Here is a 6,600-nt window from a genome sequence, read left to right on the forward strand (position 1 = left end):
CCCCCGCATTTCTAGTAGAGCTCTAACCAGAAAAATATGAGGGCATTTCAGGAGTGTAAGCATCTGTGAGGAAGGAACCGGTTTGGGACTTGCAAGACCTGTAGTAGTTAAACAAAACCAAACCAAACAAGTCAGAATGCCCAACTCAAAACCTTGCGACCCTTCTGTCTCCTCAAACCTTCATATTTTCTATATATACTCAGAAAATACTACCTGGAATCACAGAGACACAATACAAAATAAAAATATATCACTATTATTAGTATAATGATATCCTGTAGGATAACACTTCTTATTGAGAAGCTTTCTGACGTAGCATTTATATATTGTAAAAGGATGTTTTGTTATTGTTTTAAGAGGTCTTTTTATTGCTTTTGACATAGAGGGGTAATACTAGCATCTATACAGATAGTGGAAACAGATTACAGACATTTTGCCGGTCTTGAGCAATGTACAGACTGAACAAACATTAAATTTTTTTTCACCAGAAGGGGGTCTTTTTCTGTTCTTAATGTGAAATGTCTTCAATTCCAAGTTCTCTTTAGTTTTACATATTGTTCAAAGTGTGCAAGTTAGGGAAAAAACAGAACAGTCTAGAAGAAAAGTATTCACATACTGGAATTGAAGCTGGCAGTGTTTCTGCAGTGCTTTTCCACCTTTTCCCTCCCCTTCCCTCCCCCCTCAGCTTACGTACATTTCCACCTGATTTTCTCACAGATCTTCAGAGAGGTAAGAATCTCCCTCTCTCTAATCTGCCTTGTGGACCAAGACAGAAAATTAAGTCTTTGATAAAGTAATACCAATTAAAATGTCCAGTGCTGGTTAAAATAAAGAATTCCTTTATTTAATTTATTTTTCTCTGTATCTTGGTAATTATCTTTTGAGGAGGTAGGAGATGGATAAGGAGATGGATATTTTTGCAGGGTAAAGGAAATGCATTCTAGGTGTTAGCACAGTTGGCTCAGTATGAAAGCAACTTACAACCCTTATGATAATCAGACTAACGTGCTAGAACAGAAAACTATTAAAGCCTCTGTTTGAATGGGCCATCAACTGTGGGCAGCACATTCAGCAAACCAAGTGAACTCTAGCGTGTACCTGTGGAAGAAACTGGTACAGAGCAGCAGTAAAGTGTGTGTATACAACATAGTCTTCTGCTTGTAACTCTATGAATGTATTACACCCCGCCACATAGCATGCCCGCTAACCTTTGATCAAGACCGTCTGTTGTAAAAAATTGGATAGTAGTTGTATTGTAAGATCACTAAAGAGCTTCATGAAAGGGAGGATTGTTTATTTGAAATATGTTTAAAAGCCTGCATTTCACCAGGCTATAACAATATAGGTTTTGAATTTTTAATAGAAATGCTTGGTTTTAATACTCTAGGGCATTTCACAATTTTTAACCATAATGAAAGATTCCTTAAAGTGGTAAAATGCATTGATACCTATTTTGACTTTATCACTTCCATTTCAGATAAAATTATGAATCTTCCAAATGTCTTCTCTGCAGCTACCTCTAACACTTTTTTTAGCATTGTTAATATACAGCATTATATAATAATGCTATTATATTTCTACATTTACTGAGCGTTAATGTAGTCCTTGAAAATTATTTCTTTATTCAAGGTAGGTGTTATCCTTGTATACTCTCAAGAATACTGCTGGTAATCATACACTGATACCTTTTTTTTTTCTTTTCCACTGGCATACAAAATTTCTAAGTCTCATGCCAGAAAAACGGCAAGACATGCTTATGTATCCTCTGAATGAAAAAAGGAATAACTAACTAGGTGTTCCAAGGTCTTAGTGTGAACAACTTTTTGATCTTAGAACTACTGATTTGAATGTCTGTTTTTTTCCATGTTGATTCCCACTATAACGTCCTTTTTCATTCATGTAGTTTGGTGCTGCCAGACACTTTTTAAAGCATCTTCTCTCTGAATCTGTCAGAACCAGCATATGGAGCTGATACTGCTACACTGGAGAACAAACTGGTCTCTGGAGAGTATGGTTTGGTCATCAGAGTGAAAGGATTAAATCGTAAGCTACCTGTAAGTACTAATAGCACATCATCCTTAATAGAGCTCAACAAATCATCCGTTGAACACTATTTTCTACATTAGTCAAAAGCCTGAAAAGCTTAGGTTTACATTGCAACTCATTAATTCATAGCTTTGCGTGGTTTTAAAGACTACAGAGGGATAATGGTTTTGCATATAATAAAGAACCATGTGCATTTTTTGCTGAGTACCTCGAAATTGTGAGGTCAGTGAAGTGAAGGCTTATGGCTTAGGGTGGCGATTTCATGACATGAATTACAAAAAGAATGAGTGTGGAGTAAAGAAGGCTAAATAGAAAGCAGTTGGTCTTTGACTAAGGCAATGTTTTTTGCATGGAGTAAGAAAGAAAATAAAATGAAAATGTTTACAAATACTGAGGTCTGATGTGACATTTATAATGTGCCTGTCCTACAAAGGAAATAGCATTTTCTTTACAGCCAGCTCATCACTGACCGTTTGTCTGACTTCAGTTTTACTCCAGCAGTCTCTGAGATGATTAAAGAGGAACTAAGAAAGACTTACTACAAAATATGCTCATCAAATCAGAGGTGTGAGCCAAATGAGTGTCAGTGGGGAAAGGCTTAATTTTAGGGTAGTGGCAGAAAATAAAGCAATCATCTTTGTTCTTCCTGTGTTGTCATAGTAGCGTAAAGTAGTGGCTTGAGGAGTTGCCTGTCTTTTTATCAGAAATTACCATGCAGTTCTTTGCATACTCTTGTTGAATATAGTGAATGCCAGCACAATAATTATATGTGAGCACAATTTTCAAACTGCCAAATATTTTTGCTTTATACTTAGTACTGGTACTAACGATCAGTTGCCAAAGGCTGACATGAATTCACATATAAAAAGTTATCCTGTGTATTTTTCTCTTACAGCTGCTTGCATTTCTTCAGTCAGCAGCACCTGTGTATACATACTTGGGGGTTAAAATTCCTCCTATAGAAGGTTATCAAATCATCTGAATAAGTGTCAGCTGGGGTCATTCCCCTCCCAGAGTTCCAGCCCAGCTGCCCTTGGCTTCTTGCTAATTGCCATTGGTCTCAGATGACTCACATTTCACCCTCTTTCTTTATCAGTCCCTTTCATCCTCTCTGGAAGCAAACTTTGTTTATAATTTAGATAGTTTTTGTTTGCTTCCTTTCTTTTTTTAAAATTTGGTAGAGTTGGTACTTGAGGCCTGCTGCTGCAGTGTTCAGGGTAAGTAGACAAAACTGATATTGCATAAGCTCAGCGTCAACCAGCAAAATTTCTGCTTGATTCAGAAAGGATCGCTTACTGGGGCCAGAGCTTCTCTGAAGGCTAAAAGAGCAGGAGATACCTAGAATCTTCTTCAACAGACTGAGGGAAATCACATTGCTAAGTCTCTTAAGACAGTAGCTAGTACTGTATGAATACATTCTGACATTTTATTTGGTATTCATTGGATCTGATGACATAAATATTCTGATAGCACTGTGTGTTGATTTTTCTCAAGGGAGAAAACGTTAACACAAATAATACGTGGCTGTAGACTCCTGATCTGCAGTTTACTCCCCTCTGTAGCCTTATTTTTGTTATAAAGGTAGAGTGTGCTCTACAGGGGAGATGTTACATCAAAGCTCAGTGTACTCGGTAGCCTTCATAGCCCTCATAGCTATTGACACCACAAATTACGTTGTACACTTCATTAAGATTTTGGCTTGAAGCAACTGGCTGAAATGAAAAGGCTTCTGTATACCTGCAGATTGGAAGGCACTGCTCCAGCATTTAGGATTAAATTGAGCCTTTTGTAGCCTGCTGTACAGGTAGCACAAACAGTGCATAGGTCCCTCAGGAAAGGGAGACAGCTGCGCATCACATAAATATATAAATATATATACTGTTATATACTTGTGTTTTGGCTAAGATGTGAGTGGGTGTTGGATGCTTTGCTGTCTGTGCTCCCTTCAGAAAGCTCCAGTTTGCTCCTCTGGCCCACCCCTGCCCTTGTTCAGTTCCGGGTGGTGGATTTGCCAAATACCCATCTGCTCTGTAAGGTGAAAACTCTCAACAACCGTAACGCCATCTCTGAAGTGACAGGATATTATCAGGTAAGGTACTGGAGATTTGCATGTAGTCGTTCATATTGCCTGTAGTAGTTTGCTGTGCAGTCACAATTTAAAGCACAGAACCAGTCTGCATGGTCACGGTGCAGGGAAAGTGAACTGAGTGATAGTGACTTTGTAAGCACAGTTCCTGTGTTCAAGACTTACTAAAATCTTTGATGAGATTACAGCTTGTATTATTTTGCACATGATTATTTTGGATATGTATTTTTTGCTTTTCCCTATGCCAGCTGCTGCTATCTTGGTTTTGTCACCTTATCTTTCTTGCTTCTTGGTGCTTTTTTTTCCCCTTCAGTTAATTCAAGGTAGTCTTCCCACCCATGCAGTGGATCTCAAGTGAAACCATTTGCTTTCTGCTTTGAAGGCACAATGGGAAACTGGAAATTGTCACTAGTTGTTTTGAGTGGTAACTTACTGAGCATTTAATGCTGAAGTCCATCCAGGTTGGATTTGTTTCTTTGAGGCTGGGATGAAGATTTTAAGAGAAGGTGTTCTTATGGGGTTGCTTGTGGTAAGTTTTGACCGTTCTGAACACATCTCAAGTGCTTATTAGTGTGCGTATAGGCTGCATTTATATACTATGCAGTGCTTGGTACTTGGAAAGGTAATGGTTAATATTAATATAGGTCATAACTCTGATGATATGCACACTTGTTACAGCCTACTAGCTCTTTTATGGTGTAAGTACCTGCGACTGTCCTGGTATGATTCTTCAAACAATGCATTGTTTCACTTAAGAATTAATAAATAAACATTTTTATTATAAAATATAAATGCTTGTGAAGGCTAATCTCCTGCCTTACCCTGTTGCATAGATTTACCCATGTTCATTTCTTCCTAAATCACTGAGGATGGGGGAATCTGGGGGGGGAAGTTCAGTGGGTTTAGTCCATTCCTCTTAATTTGACCAGGCTTCTCTGCAGGGTCTGGAACAGCGTGGGTATGGTCAAACACCTGCTGCTGTGAACGGGAGTACCACTGGACCAAATTCAAGCTGTATTTCAGATGCACGTGGATGAGCCTTGTTTCAGTTTCCTGCAAACCAAGGAAATGCTTGGCTAAGCTCATCGGGGGCAGGCATAGCTCCCATTCAGCTGTTTTTTCCTGAACAATTAGTCCCATATACCTTGTTGCTATGGGTAACCATAACTGTAGCTAATTCCTGGAATAGTGTAGCTCAAAGTCCACAGTAATGTACTGCAAACAAATGCAGCAGCATCACTGGATGCTTCTGTCACAGCTTCTCAATTAATTTATCTAGGTCTACAGATGGGCCCATGTCTTATCTTTGGTTGCGTATAAATCAGGCTTGGGGTGCGCCGCTATTACCTGGAGTCTGCGTCTAGGCCAGTGCTCACACTTTGAATAGCACACCTTCTTTAATGTAATTGTTTTGGTGCCTTATATATTGAAGTTATATGAGCTTCTGTAAACTGATAACATGACTGAGGGGAAAAAACTGGAAATGGTGGTTGTCCACGTAAGTTGTAATGCTTAAGACATCACTGTTCACTTGTAGTTATCTCCTGGGCAAAGAGTGAGAGCTAAGGCAGAGGAACAACCTTAACTGTTGTTTGGGATTGTGTGCCAAAGCCCTATGTTTTTGTCATCATTGTGTGCCAAAGCCCTGTGGTTTTGTCCCTTAGTCTGCGAGATGCAAAGTAGATATTCGTGATCGGAATCCGTCTTGATAGTTCTTAACAGGTAGTGCTAAAATCACCAAAATTAGAAAAAAAAAAAAAAAAAAAAAAAGGAAAAAACAAAGGGAGATGTAGTTTGGCGAGTTCATGCCTTGCCACACTGGGATGGAGCTCACATCTACTTAACCCAAAAAGAGCAAAAGGATTTGAAATTTGGCTTTTCCTGCAACACGACCAGTGTTCATAAATGACAGTCTGTCGAGGCATCTCATACAGTTGAGAGCGCCAACTTACTCTCAGGATGAGCTTACTCAGCTAGCTCAACTATTTAAAATTTCTTGTTCTTACGATGCTTGTATTTATGGCAGAGCGATACAGATCTTGGAAGCTCATATTTATCTGTCAGTTTTGGAAATGAAAATAATTTTACACAGTTGTTTAAAATCTCTGCTGTGTATACTCAGCCGTGTTTTGTAATGTTGAGATTGCACAGACTGTGTCTGTCTTTTTTATTCCTCTTAGTAAATAGATGTTCTTTTTTTCTCAAGTCCGTTGCTCTTAAAATTTTTTTGTCCCGTTTGCTCTGTTAGGCCTTTTTATTATCAATATTAGAATCTTGTGTGAACAACAAAACCTTCTAAAATATCTATTTTGAAATTATTAACTTTTTTTTTTTAAGATTATCTGCTTGTTAAGCATTGTCAGTTTTAGTGCCTGAGCAACTGTGCATGTGTCTTTTTGGGTGATGATGCTTCTGTTTTGAAGACTGCTACTATTTCATAAATGAGTTTTGCAGTTTCACAGGCTGGT

This window comes from Egretta garzetta, unplaced genomic scaffold (assembly GCF_000687185.1).
Source record: "Egretta garzetta isolate BGI_Z169 unplaced genomic scaffold, ASM68718v1 scaffold768, whole genome shotgun sequence".
Classification (NCBI taxonomy): Eukaryota; Metazoa; Chordata; class Aves; order Pelecaniformes; family Ardeidae; genus Egretta; species Egretta garzetta.